General features: G+C 38.7%; 1 protein-coding gene across 6 annotated transcripts in view; it reads right to left on the reverse strand.

The window, feature by feature from the left end:
- The window catches only part of ldlrad3 (low density lipoprotein receptor class A domain containing 3), a 70,818-nt gene that overhangs the window by 53,547 nt on the left and 1,855 nt on the right, over window positions 1-15,416 (reverse strand). Inside the window, exons 2-4 of one of the 6 annotated variants that reach the window (XM_026310733.1) lie at window positions 12,248-12,320; window positions 3,945-4,080; window positions 1,521-1,668 (exon numbers count right to left, since the gene is read on the reverse strand). The exons of 1 other annotated variant lie outside the window; for it this stretch is intronic. The gene's annotated coding sequence lies outside the window, so the exon portion shown is untranslated. The remainder of the gene's footprint in view (window positions 1-1,520; window positions 1,669-3,944; window positions 4,081-12,247; window positions 12,321-15,416) is intronic. 4 more of the 6 variants (XM_026310735.1, XM_026310732.1, XM_026310734.1 and 1 more) reach the window with 4 other exon arrangements.

Consider the following 15,416-nt stretch of genomic DNA (forward strand, 5'->3'; position numbering starts at 1 on the left):
CTCTAACAACCACATGGAAACTAAATTCTGTGAGGAGATTCCGTAAATGTGTGCATTTGAAAGGCAGTGGGATAAGGCCTCATTATCTGCTACATCCTGCAGTTACTCTGTCTGTGGTTGAACATTTAACAGAGCAGGACCCACAGTTTATTTTAAACTTAACTCTAATGTGAGAAGAATGAAGACCACAAAAAAAAAAAAATCACAAAATACTCTGCTACATGTGTGCTATGCACACTCATATAACACTATAATTAAATCCCCCAAAAATCTATTTAAATATCCAATGAAAAAAATACAACGCAAAAGCTGATAATCAATGCAATTAGGCTTAAAAAGGTGAAAAATTCAAAGTAATTAAGCCCTAGAGGGCAAAGACTTGCCTCACATACTTAAACAAAAAGCCCTTTGTGGGCATAGATTCTGCCATTCTTTAGGATACATGGGAAAGAAAATTAGAGGAAATTTGTTTTTATGTGCTGCTCGTGTGAATTTTCTCAAGGCGCAGTATAAGCTGTGTACCCCCATTCACATTACTCATCCACAAAACACTCATTAGACTTAAATATCAGACATGTTATAATCAGTGCCTCATTAAAAACACACATAGACAACTTGGTGCAATGGGATACCGTGTTCACACATTCTGGACCCCCAAGGTCCAGTGTGCAAAAATCTGACTGTGATGCTGTTTTTGAGTAATTAGTTTAACTTATAGGTAATCAGCAATTGAATTACACCTGGTGCCTCATTCCTGTACAAGAAAATAAAACAAAATCTCATAAAGATGCAAATGAAGGGGCATGGAAATAGCCATAAAACAGAGGAAATGGGAATGGAGAAAATAAAAGCAGAAAACACGGGGAGGCAAATCAGAAGTTTTTTATGTGTTTTATATGAATAAATGGGTGCATACTTGGTAAATTTGGCAAAAAAGAAAAGACACTGTTTTAAGTTTCAACAGAAGAACATGGGTAACTCTAGCTGTGTCTCAAAGAAATCTTCATTTGAAAGAGCCTTCAAAATGGGACAACTTTGTCAAAATGCTGTGAAGCAATTAGCTTTCAGCCTTCGAAGGATGCAGCCCCTGAATTAGGACACATGTTGTTGGTGGGCCTGAATTCAGCATAGAAGAGTTATGGACAATTCTTCCTTTGACTCCAATAATCTTCAAAAATGATCAGTGATCTTGAGAAGAGGCAACTTATGCTGAATTTATTTGTAATTTCTTAGTTTTCTGCTACAGTATATAACAAGCTATAATTAAGCTACCACTGAGCTAGAATCATTATTAACAATAAGGCGTATATAAATTTTGATGAATTAATTAGTCTATAATCTGAGCATAATATTACACTGCCCTATGTTCCAATTTCCATACACAGTGCTGGATTTTTATATTCTATATTCTCACTTGCATGCTCTGTATGTTGACTTTGTGGTCTGAGTGGTACTTGATATGTAAGCCATATCTTTTATTTTAGCTTTTATGTGTAGTACACACCCAAAATATGACTTACCAAAAATGGAAACAGTCCTGTTTGATGTGTGTCAGTCTTGTGTCATGCAACAGCCTCTGTTGTTCTCAGAGTAGAGGAATGCAAATGTGAGAGACCAGGAGAGCTAACATCTTCTCTGCTCTGTATTCTTCTGATACACTTCTGACATCTGCATCACAGAATCCAAGTGCTAAACATAACTTTGTCCATAAATGAAATGCTCCATTTTTGCACTCGCATGCCATTTATTTTACACTTTTAATTTTTAGTATTTTGGCACATACTGCCATGTGCAGTGGGTCAAAGTTAGACCTGTAAGCAGCTCCTGTGATGCCTCATGAACATTTCTGATAGGGTAATAACTAATGATGACCATAACTATCATTTTTAAATTAATTTCGTTACATACTATCTTTGAATAACTGACTGAAGACTGTCACAGCAGCACAAGATTTCCACAATAAAATAATTTTTAATCTGACAATCTGAAATGAATTTTTTTGTTGATGTAGAAGTCACAAAGTAAAGACAATTATCACTATTAAATGATGATTTTGACATAGATGTGCCAAAGGGCCTAAGCCATGTGTTTCTTAAGTGCTCGTTTCATCTTCCAATAGTTATGACCTAACTCAGTCTTTCCCAACCAGCTTTAATGCAATACTTTATCAATTGTCTATAAGGATACACTATGCAGACAGTCTGGATCGAGGAAGAAAGACTTAGGCAAAACAATTTTGATAGTTATACAGAATATAACTGCTACAGACCACATGGTGATACAGCTGTTGATTTATGCCTTCAATGCACTGATAGTGTACTAACATTTAAAACCCTACTGTTCTCTATGTCTGGAGGCATGGCAACTGCTAAAATGAGCAAAGTAATGGCTGTGTAGCAATACTGTGATTTCCCCTTTGACTTGACACTAAAAAAATCCACACACAGATTTGTCTGTACAACTAATGACAAGCATTTCAGTACATGCACAGTATGCAAGCATCCTGAGAAAACAGACAGTAACAAACAAAGAACTTCAAGTATCAAATTCTGCTGAATTTAATGCTGAACAATCACCGACCACATGCAACAGACATGAAACACACACAAAACAGTTAAACTTCACCTTTGAAATTAAATATGTTTTTGTGACTGTGTTAGTGAGTTACTGTGTTCTGCACGGAGTGTAATTAGACCAGCAACAGTACAGTAGTGTGCGTGAAACAGTGCACCACCGGCGGCTGGAGGCATCTCTATAGATGCAAAGAAAGGTTTACATATACTTTTAATCCTTTTCAGTAGTTTATTGAAGATATTTTTGTGGAGGTAGACATGTGAGGCAAAATATTACTTCATGCAGAGCAATGAACATGTCAAGAGTACAAAATATGTTTGAAGGGAATATTAACCAAACACTGTAGATAGGTTTTTCCCCCAGTCATGGGCTGTTCCAGGGTAAGCAGATGCTTGATGTATGGATGGGTGGATGGTTTATAAAAAAAGCTTAACATTTGTGTGGCTAAAATGAAAACCTCAAGACAACCTTGCTGATTGCTGCCAGCTGACATCTCTCCCTGGGATAAGGACAACAGAGTCCAAGGATGTCCCATAAACCACTGACTGTCAGACCAAATCTAACAAGTCTTTAGCTCCAACCTCACAAGACTGGTTCTTAAAGGATTGGCCACATCAATGGACAGCCCTGATAGGTGGGATTGTAGTTTGCTCTGTGCATTTGGAGAGGAATAAACTATGGACTACAGAGAATTAGTCTCTGTCCATGTGGCATGGACATGTTGTATAATCCCACATAATATTAAGACAAATATAGCATTAAACTAGTTCATTTCTTTGCATTTAGTATTTACTAAAAGGAAAAAAGGTTAACCAGTCACATGTTTTTCATACTCTTTATCTACAGTGCATCTCCAGCTTTTCTGAAAACAAAGACAACATCACAGCACAGTCATTATGGAGGAGTGCACATTATACAGATGCTATTTGAGTTTTATGCTTTGGATCTCCACTGCATTTTCTTGGCCTTGAATCAAACACTATGCTGCTTTCAGTCTAGATTGCAGAATATATGGAGGTTTACTGTCCTCCTATAGCTTATGGTATTATCACAGACATTGAGGGATAACTGTAATTTCAGAGAGCATTACTCAGAAAACAAACAGCATGTATTTCCTCAGCACCTACTCGTGACTAATTCAAACAAAAACACACACACACATGTTCCACACCAAATTAAGCAGGCTGCATCATTTGGGTTTTGCCTGAAAAGATAGTTCACTGGTAATTCAGCATGAGGCTGTCTGAAGTTTGCAATGCCTCACAAGCTTTCTATTGTCCCCACAGAAATGCAAACAAAAGCTGTTCAAGGCAAGAAGAATATGATAGTGAAAGTGATGAGATAAGTGATAGTGCAGATGTATTTCCTACCATTTCATTTTTGCCTAGAGCTATGCAGTTGCTGCTCAGTTCTTACATCCCTGGCAAGATAGTGACTTCTTGTCCTACCAGCATTAAGGGCTCTCCAGCACTGACGATGTTCAGAAGAATGACGTCTTGGTAATGACTAAAATAAGGCGTAAAATGTGTATCAATTTTTTTTTTTTTTGGTTTCACTACAGAAGTAAAGAATTTTCCACTCGGATGTGGCCACACAACGACTAGCAGGTATCTGGAAGGGAGGCGCACTGACAAACCCTCTTAAAAGCCTCAGCCTTGTTAAAGACACTGCATTATTGATAGTGCATCTGTGGACTGAAATAGCTTCAGTGTTAGCAGAGGGAGACAGTGAGATAAAGCTAAAAGAGAAAGTGAGCACCAGCTTGAAGAGACTAACTAATGTCAGAGAAAAGAACTGTGATTTTAAACAAAGACCAGATACTTGAAAATTTTAATCTGCACAATTAAAACGTATTACTGATAATGGAAAGTAAAAGATAAAAGATCAAATTTATACACATACAAGTTGTCTTTGGCAGTTTTGTATTATTAGTATTATTGAAGGACATCAGAAGTAAAACTAAGACTATAACATCTTCATTGTGACTTAACATATGTGTGTGCATTTTTATCTTCAGTATATATTCTGAAAAGCTAATGGTTGTGGCATAACAAGGTGAACCCATGGGTTGTGGACAAAATCGATGTCTTTCTCTCCTTTAGAAAGCTCCAGAAGTCAGCAGCCATATACTATATATGTTTGTAACAGAAAACATACAGCTGTGATGCCCTGAAACTATTGCTATGTTCTTACATATGGATACATATAGGTTAGCGGAAACATATAGATGTACATTTTGCAAACAAACATGCACATGCAGCTCTCTGAAAACATGAGCACAGCACTTCATTAACCTTTGTCTTCCTTATTATTATGTATTCATTTAGCAGCCTCTCCTTTATCACATAATTCTTGCAATGACTGCCTTTGCCTTTGGATCTTTGGAACGGTGACTGGACAAATTAGTCTGGCCTGACTAAACAAGTCCCCATTAATCACATGCTGGTCTCCTATTAATGTGGCATCACAGATCACACAGCCGATATGCTCATACACACTGCTTTATTTTGGGTGTTTATGACTGTATCCAAAGTGAAATTACAATGGAGATCTGAATGTAAACGCATTCCAATGCCAGTGCAAAATTGAGGACATTAAACACAATGCTGTAATGTTGAGGAACAAAAAACTAAGTACTTGCACGCTGGCAGTATAAGACACTTTCAGAAAATGTGTTTTGTTGCAGTTTTCTTTTAACCATCTGGCATGGGCTTCAAAGAAGCAATTGTCCATCTAATCCACTAAGAGATGACAGTGGCATTTTCAACAGCATCCCAGCCTATTAACATCACCTTGGGATTACCTTCACAGGGAGGAAGAACTGATGGATATATAGAAGGGAAGAAGGATGAGGAGAACAGTGACTAAAATGAGATTTAGAGGTTAAGACTACAGGTACGCCAAAATCACTGCTCAAAATCAAACAAAAAAACAGTGTTAAAGAGAGAACAGAACACATCTTATAGGTTTGTATTCCTCATCAGTCCGAGGAGGAGGCTCCCCCTGTCAGACAAGCACATCTATCTCATTAATTCCAATTCCTGACATTGGCCCATCAGCGACACCAAACTAAATGTCAACACACCCCAGTGTCTCTTTCATCATGCAGTCGACTGTCGCAGAGCACACCGGTAAATCATACCCTTTATTCACTGCTATGCTGCGAGGCCCCTTCCTGAGAAAACTGGCATTTCCACAGAGCCAGCCAGATAGTGGGAAAAGATGCCAGAACTGACCCTATATTACACCTGTGAGACTCGTGTGTTTCAGTTCGCTTTAAGTCACACAGCCTGAGCTCTTAGCCTGGCAGGAGGTAAACATCTGCAAAGAAACAAATTGATTTCTTAAAACCAGACAGTGCTTATGAATAAGGTAAACAAAACTTGAACTTAATTTTCTAGATGCTAAGTTTGCTGGGAAAATGACATGCTGATTCCCAAATGTCATAGTTATATTAGTTAGTGTAGAGTGCATTTCATTTCATAAAAACAACACTTAGAAGGTTGAAATTGAACTATTAATTCTTTTTAACACATGCAGGCTCATTATGCACCGTAGAGAAAATGTGCTGTAGCAGAGGGTATGATGAGAGGAATGAGAAGGAGGAGGAAGAGAAATTGCACCCTTTTACTTTAAAAGTGCCTGGGGAGCGAGGGAGATAAAATGATGGAAGCGGGGAGTGCACAACGAAAAAGGCACAGACCGCCTTTGTCTGTCTTCTAGTCTGTGTATTAGCAAGTAATGAGCTCCTAATTGTGTAGCCAGGCCATGGAGTCACTGCAGGGGATGAAAAGCTGTGGGATTGAACTATTTCTGCCAAGAACACCAGGGCAAAGAGAGTGATAGAGGAACAGAAAGAGAGAGCACAAGGTGAGTGGGAGAAGAAATAAAGGCATGTGAGGTAGAGACACCACAATAAGTGGAAGGGGTAAAGGGGGAATGGCCAGGGCATTACAATGGAAATGTTTGTTTCAACAGAATACAGATGAGGGACACACGTGCCTGTGTCTTTCCTTATGCCTGTCTCCTCTCTCCATATCTCTGTATAATATAATTTCCAGTCAACCAAATGGTAATGAGTGAATATTGTAATAAGTCAAATGGAGGGCCTTAGTTTAAAAAGTAATGGGTGTATGAATAGTTCTCAATGTGGCAGCTGATGTTGTAACTAAAGGTCATTCCAATAGGATTTCAGTTCATGGGCTATCAGTAAAAGGCCAACTTAGACACAGAAGCCACGTGACAGGCAAAGATATGAATGGTGATGTGAAAGGTCACGAGAGCACTAGGTTCACTTTTTTTTTTTCCCATCCAGTCTGGCAATTACAGCCTGGGTAACGTCTTCAAACCACAGAGATACCTCACATCTGTCATGCTTTTCTCATTACTCAGTGTGATAGAGAGTTGATGTTGATTTGTGTGTTTTTCTGTGCATACTTCAGCAGGTGTGGGCACAGTATTTGTATCTAAATCTATCTCGACACCATCGCAGTGTCAATGGCCCCCATTATGTCTCCTGGTTGCCACTTAATTTTTCTTTGTGGTGAGCCCTCTTCATTTGGCTTCGCTTCCCCTCTCAGAAACAAACTAAATTACTCACACCCGTAATTCTGTTATATTCACTCACACACAATCCTCTATGTTGTCATGGTAATGGCTAAAAAAAGTAGTCTCACATAACATTGAGAAAAAGCTTCATATGCTGAAAGCCAACCATTCCCTTCTCACTGCCTAACATGTCAGTGCTCCTGATGCTCCACATCACATTCACTGCATGGTCCAGTGCCTTGAAACCTCCTCCCGGGTCAATATCAGCATCAACATTGAAATACTTCCATTTTAGCCATTGGTTCAAAATTGGGGAAAATGCAAAATGTTTGCTGACCAGGTGACTTAAAGTGCATAACTCTGCACCCACGATTAGGTCTATTCACCTCAATTCTCCCCATTGTTTCTACACCAGTATCTTTTCGTGGTAATGGAACGAGGGGGTGGTCTGACAGAGACACACTGCTTGAAGTGCTCTGCATGGCACCGGTAAAACACCAAACCAAATGAAAACAAATGACCTGCTCTGAAAGCAACTCCCACTCTTGTTTTTTATATGTTTTTTTTCTTGCTGGTGGGTTTATTTGTTTTCATCTGAGTTTGTGGTGGGTTAATTGGGTTTATTCAAGAATCAAGTTGAAAACTTTCTCGGGTATTGAGCTAACCTGCAAGGGATTCAGTTACAAGTAACACTGCATGATCTTAGTATGTTGTAATATTTGTGGATGCATGTATATGTGCAGACTTCGTGTATCTCTGTGTCCTTCTGTGAAGCGACAGCTGCATGTCTGTCCTTGGGTGAATGTACTTTCCTGATGTGAACAAATGCAAATGTGCACACCCCCTGTACAGGATACCAACATTACCATGTGCATGTTTACACTTGGCTGTGGCCATAAAGCTATAAGTGTGTGCAAGTGCAGTGAAAAATGTATGACTGGCTGTAGAGGTCGGTCAAGGAGGGATCTATCATAATCCATCATAATCAGCTACTGCGCTGTTCCTTCAGAACAGATGAGCTCCTGACCAAAGGTGGACACAGTGGAGATGAGAATCACATGAGGGTGAAATGTGATATTTACCAGCTTGACTGGTTTCTGGTCAAAGACATTTTTGACTTGATTAGAGGCTGCATAGACAACGCAAACAGGTCAAGGCACCTTCAAAAGTGTGATTATTGAGGGAGCATTTTTTTTCCATATTTTCCAGCGAATGCACATTCATTGTTTTCAAAATGTCACTAGGGTAATTTAGCTAAATCAGAAGATGAGCTGGCGGACCGATGGAGAGCTGGACATGCCACTGTCTGTGCATAATAACTTACAGTGTATATGGGGTTACAATGTATGCAATTTTGTTTTCGTGTAATTACATCTAATTATTCAAAGGCCAAACAAATCAAGCAAAATTAACTATGCTCGATGTGTTTACATTGAAAAAGCTAGAATGGTTTGTTTTGATTTGGAAGATGATTTTCTTATTGCACTGGTATGAGGAATGAGAAACATAGCATTTGGCTGTGTAAGCTTTGTATACACCAAGATGAAAGATGTTTTGGTCTGCTTCATTTGCTTTATAGGATGTAGTAAATTACTCTATATTATCAGTCGTTCAAACTATATAAGTTAAATATATACTTTTACACAAAAATGCATGGGATGTTATGGAACAAAATACCATTTTCATGAAGCATGTTAAAGCTCCATCCAAGAGATCTATCAATTATTTAATAAGCATCTAGAGTCATTAGGCAGGTGAACATCAAGGCTGACATATCTTTTTATAAGAAATTAGTTCAATCTTAGGCCTGCAGCTTCTCATTAGCGCAGACACACTACACCTTTACAGGACTGATAGTTCTCACCCAGTAATGACGTAAGTAAGCTTAAAATTCCTGCCCTCTCCACAGAAAGCCAACCTCCATTTTCATTTGCTCTCCCATACTTCTGTATGGTAATGAGTGACTCCTCTCTACTAGTCAAAATAACAGATTCAGTTATTTTATTTAATAATGAAATCTTAATATTTAATATTAAGTTAAAGGTGTCAGTAATTTTGTCTAATCCATCTTTGGAGTGTATCAGATTTGGCTGTTTTTTCTGCTTTTGTGTTGGTACATGAAAAACAGAAATAAAGATGAGAATACCGAAGAATTTGTAATTATGATGATTTTCTGGGAGAAGAGGTACATTATCTGACAGATACGCAGGCGTGTCAGGTTTTTTTGGCCATAAATGTAAGGTGCAGGAACCCCATTCGCCTTTGGTATTCATTGAACAAGTGAAAAGAATTCATTTTGTGGCCTAGTGCTGGGAGCTGCTGCCAAGCCATGGTTGACAGGAAAGCGGTATTAAGGCAATTAACATGGGCTTTGCATTTGATTTTGGCTGGGGAGACTGCCTGTGTAAACAGCAGGCGGGATCGGTGATTAGTTCCTGTGAAGATGAGCGCCTCGCCCCCACTGGTCCCTGTCCAAAAAGAGGATTACTCTTTATACATATCGTGCATACACACTGCACCTCATACGTACACAAACACCCAACTACAGTGCAATGTGGTGACTGAAAGGCATGATCTCTGCTGTAGAAGAAAAAGAGCAAGCACTGAGGAATGAAAGCGTGTGCACATTTAAAGAAAGAAGCCAAGAGCTCAAGGGGTCAAGCCACGTTTGTGACACGGCAGAGATGTAATCACAACTTCTTCACACATTAACTTCAAGCTTCTGCATCAGTTCACCTTTCCTCCCTCAAACAGAGAAATCATCTCTCTCTTGACCCTTTTAACACCATTATATCATCATCCATTTAACCCAGACTAGGCTAATTCTTTGGATTCAGCACCACTTAATGAGCAGGTTTACAGGCCTGTAAACTGGGAAATTCAATATCAATTCAATGGGTCTTGACTCAAAGCTCGGAAAATTAATTGTGACAAATAGGCAATTATTTCAAGTCGGCCAAATTGAGATTGATCTTATTTGTTCACTTGCCTGGAGGAGTAGCAACAAGTGCAAAATAGCTTTTAGTATGTCCCTAGATTGGAATTTCTCCTGAGAGGTTGCTAAATCAAAGCTGTATCCATGTGAGAGAGCAGGCAGTAACAGGTGACGAGCAGTACATTGGTACAGTCAACTAAATGTCAGTGTGGTACAAAGAGAAGGGTAGGTCTCATCTCTCCCTTGCACTTTTCCCCATGGATAGAGGTGAATATCAGAGATTTTACCTGCCTTCCACTCTCGCCTAACTGAACCCCCTTGCTTTATGAATAACGTCAATAAAATAAGGCATGCAAATACCTCCATAGCACAGAATCTTAAAACCTGTAAGAAACATATAGTAGCTATACTATTTTCAGAGGAGAAAGGAAATTCAGTGCAGTCCACAATTCACTGAAATTTAACACCTCAGTTATAATTATGACTTTCACATTCAGCAAATGGCTTATTTCACGAGCCAAAATTTCTTGTGCATGAACCTACCACTAACCTTTTAAACAATCCTAAATTATTGTGTAATATGAGAAAAAAGAGAACCACTAAAGGTCTCCCTAATCCTAAAGATTTATCTAATCCTGCAGAAAAATGCATTAGAGGAAATGCTGCACTTCCAAAATGAGTTTCACCTACAGTGTTAGAAAGACAGTTTTATATATTTATCACACAAGACATGGAAGGTTTACATAATCCCACTTGGCACACAAAAAAGAGAAATCGGGAAACAAATGTCTGTGTGATTGCAATCAAAAAACTGTGTCTAGTCAACGTAACCATTTTACTTATGATTAGATGTTTGGAAAATTGCACCTAATTACAGCGTTCAAAGCTGGTGGATGGAGTTGGGACACTCGTTGGAATGATGAAACTCCCAGAGCTGTATCACACAACAAAACAATTATGCATGAGACTAAAGGTATGTCCACAAGACATACCTTTTTAGTGCAGCATAATTAGCACCACAGGCATCTGGTACTGCAGCTGATAAATACCACAAAATCACACATTAAGCAATGGCTAGTATTGAGAATAGTACTGTGAATATAGAAACAAGGGGAAATTGTTGAGCTATAGCACCTTTTACACAGTCACCATCCCACTTGTTTCAAAGACTTATGTGTTTGTCTCCCTGTATGTACCCTGTGGCTGATAAAATATGCCTTACTTTAATAACAGTCTCAATAGTTTTAGAATATAGTATATTTATCAGTATTTTTGGAGTTTGTAGAAAATGTTAAGTGCAATTTTGAAGCCATAATAATCTTAGTATTTTAAAGGACCGATCAAAGTCATGCAAAGATCCATATATATAAAACTGCACTCTCGGCACATATATTTCATCCAGGTTGACAAACTGAAGCTCTGCTCCTCTGATGTCATCCATGTTTCTCTCTGGTTTTTTGTTGACCTTTAAGGCAGTGTGTGTTTGGTTTGACAGAGGGATGATGGAATTCCAGTCCAAAATAGCCTGTCAGTGTCTACACTGGCTGCCACAGTGGCTGTGAGAAACATTACAGCAATGACTGCTAATCACTAGGGAAAGTATGGGAGCCAGCTGTCTGCCTGCCAGGGTCCGCTCCCTGTCTGACAGCAGGCAAAGCAACACAGGGGACACATGCAGTGGGTCATTCTCCTCTCTGCGGGGTCACCATGGATGAAGATAAAAAGCAGGGGAAGTGGCTGGGCAGGGCAAAAATAGGCAAACATGCTGTGTAAGCCTGAAACAAAATAATCCATAACTGGATAACTGTGTCCAGAAACTAGAGCACTCCATTTGCTGCTGACTGCTCACTCCCGAACAGATAAAATCATCGTTGGCTCTACTTTGGTTTAAAATATTCAGTACAATATTATCAGCTAGCAAGACACTATGTAATTAAAATCCACCGTGAGAGTCCAATATAGGAACAGTGGATAGGTTTCGACCATTATAAAATGCAATACATAATGAACAATTAAGTGTTAAATTACCTTGGTATTCAATAGGCAGGATCTGAGCATATTCAGAAGCATAGGTGCCCTCACAGCACATATTGATAGTGTTAAACATATGAGAAGCACAATATCTCATGTACTGGTCAATTAAACTGCGCAATATCAAGGAGCAGAATGGGTGGGGCAATTAAACCTTACCTACATCGTAGACTTTGAGTGGACCCAGCTGCTGGTTTGGGATACAGCTAATAGGCCTGTTCAGTCAAATTATCTGAAATTATATAAAGTTAATACATACTGAAGATGCTGGGGTTGCATAAACACCGAGGACACTAAAACCACACCAGAAGTGGCTAGGCTGTCAGGCTGTTGATACATCCCACAAACATCCGCTTGTGGGCAGATCAATCACACAGTTTACAGCCTGTTGCCATGGTTGTTGCAGTTTATATTCACAAATGGTACAGATCAGTGCATAAGCTACATTCCAAAGTGCATATGAATTGGATTTTATTCCAGCAGTAAAATTACTTTATTTACATTAAATACACAATAAATGTCAGATGTGATTGGTTATTGCGATGCAATTTTCCACCTCTTTCAGTCACAGTTCATTTAAATGAACTTTTCCCTTCGTTGTGCCTGATCATTCCTGGCTACTTCTTGTGAGTGGCTTGCTGCTTTACAAGCACAATGACTGGGATGCTGCAGCTCAGCCTATCTCGCAGTGTACAGGCTGTCTTTACCCTAAAGGGTTCCTCTAAACTGTAAAACAAAAGCAGTGAAGGAGAAAGAGGCTGCTTGAACTGATAAGAGGGGCAGAAGTGTGGGATTTAAAAAAAATGATGAGGAAGCAATCAGCAAGCAAATTTTCCTGCTTTACCACAGTCCACTGTAAAACTTCACAATAGATATAGTAAATCATGTCTCTTATACAGTACATATGTGTACAATGTGTTGCACAAGCATGTGCAGCATTTATAAACTGCACCATCTCATAGTTAACTCTACTGGGAATAGAAATATGTACTATATAATCTAATACAGGTCCTGAGTAAACTATATTTGGTGAAAAGGTAGATCCATATATTCATATGTCAACAAAATACAAAGATCTAATTACTAGCATTCTAAAAACAACTCTCTTCAGTAAATAAGCACATTCATCCAAGGTTTGAGGCTTGGCAACCAAGGTCCAAGTGGATCAATATAAACCTACCATCAGGGATTAACAAAGTGTCTGCATTACTGCATGGTAAATTAGTTAAGATCAATTCAAAATCAATATGTAATGAGTTGTCTTTAACTTTTTTCAATACATTTTACTCCTCTGCTTTTCTGTCCCCTCCAATCCATATCTCCTAAGGTCCATCATCACATTAAGAGATGTTCAAAATAAAACAAACAGTGGAGCTACAGCCCACACAGATAGAAACACAATCCGACCAGTTTATCATGCACAGCGTGCACATCTGTATGTCAAAGGTTTGAATTGTATAATATGAAAATACATTTGACTGATGTATGATTGAGTCCAGACAATATATGCTTACAGTATATATGCTTACAGTCAAAGCTGCATTGTTACAAAGGTCTGAAATGTGACTCCAGTCATGAGGCTTTATTTAACAAATCTGGGAGTTAAAGCAACATTGGCTGCTCTTAATCCCTGGCCTTCTCTGTGTCACTATGACTGGAAACATATCAACCCATGCCAGCCAGTGGAAAAAAACACAGCATCTCTTTCTGCCTCTCTTTCCAGTTCCAAAGACACACAAAGATAAGCACAGACAGAGCAGTTTATTGGGCCAACTGGTCTGTCTCTGGGAAACACAAAGCAGAATAAGCAGGAGACAATTTAATTATTTCTGCCTGTTCAGTCAGAGAAGTGAACCCAAATAGACTGTCTCTGGTTATGAATGACATTATGCTACCACCTGGTTTGTGTGTGGGCTGGTAACACACCACTAAATGCAATGTCAGCTGACCAACTGAGCCATTTAAGAGAATACATGATATGGTCTTTATACATGCAAGACAAAAATGAAAAGGTGTGTTTCTGAAGGGTGGAAAAAGTTATGAAAGAACGTTTTATCTTAGCTATTTTAAAACAAGCTGGATATATACTTGCATCGTACTGGGTGGTGTACATAAATTAAAGAGGAACGGTCTAGTTGTGGGGATGGGTTTCGATTTCTGGTTCAACTTTAGATCTAGTTCCAAACTGTTTTAGAATCAAAGACATGATTGTTTTGGGGGCTGTTGTTTGCACTGCATTACACTGACAGATGTTTCTACTCTTACATCCACCAAGTTAATATCAATAAATCCAATTCAATTCATTTCAGTTTTATTTGTATAGCGCCAAATCACAATACAATCATCTCAAGGCACTTTACAAAAAACCAAAAAAAAAAAAAAAAACAACAAATTCCTTATGAGCAAGCACTTGGCAATAGTGAAGAGGAAAAACTCCCTTTAACGGAAGAAAAAACCTCCAGCAGAACCAGGCTCAGTTTGGGCGGCCATCTGCCTCGACCGGTTGGGGTGAGTGGATAGAGCAGAGAGAAAAGAACATCTGGTGTAAATGACAGAAACACCTTTGAATAAACAGGCCTGCAAATTCCAATGTCAGTGGATCGTGCAGATACGTCTTTCATTACATAACAGCACTGACTTATCTCATGTAGCTGTGCCTCATGTAGGCAGTGCAAGACTGCAAGACTAGGAGCCCAGTGCAATGGCACTTAACCTGTGAAGTCTTTAAGTGACTTCTGAAAGGCAGCTGTATCATTATATATATGTAAAATATATATGTTATTGTTATAAAAATATGTGTAATCTGTATATGCATTAGAACATAGGCTTTGAGCACCTTAACTTGTCTGGAAACAGTGAATTTGCACACTAAGCAGACCTACCATAAAATCTACTTAACAGAGCTTTTACTTCTTTATTATTTTTTGCCCCGCTCTGTATGGGGCAGAAATTTGTGCCAATGTCATTTTCTGTTGTGATATCTTCAATCTGTCAATATTGTGATTATCATTTTAACAGGTGCTGCCCAGACCCAAAGAACCAAATATATTTTGAAATGTATTATACTTTTATTATCTCTGGGCCAAATGTCAAATTAAATGCAAAATATTGTGACACCCAAATTATTGGTTCATATGAAGGCTAGAATATTAACCAATAGCAATGCACTATGAGAGCACATTGCTGGCTGTTAATATTTATTCTCTGTTCTAACTTATATAAAGAGCTGGACACCAACACAACACTTGCACACACACTCCCACACATAGTGTAGCTGACATTATTATTACCCTGGTCAGACTATAAGCTAGGCCTAATAAAATGCTGA

Source organism: Mastacembelus armatus, chromosome 6 (genome assembly GCF_900324485.2).
Source record: "Mastacembelus armatus chromosome 6, fMasArm1.2, whole genome shotgun sequence".
Taxonomy (NCBI): domain Eukaryota; kingdom Metazoa; phylum Chordata; class Actinopteri; order Synbranchiformes; family Mastacembelidae; genus Mastacembelus; species Mastacembelus armatus.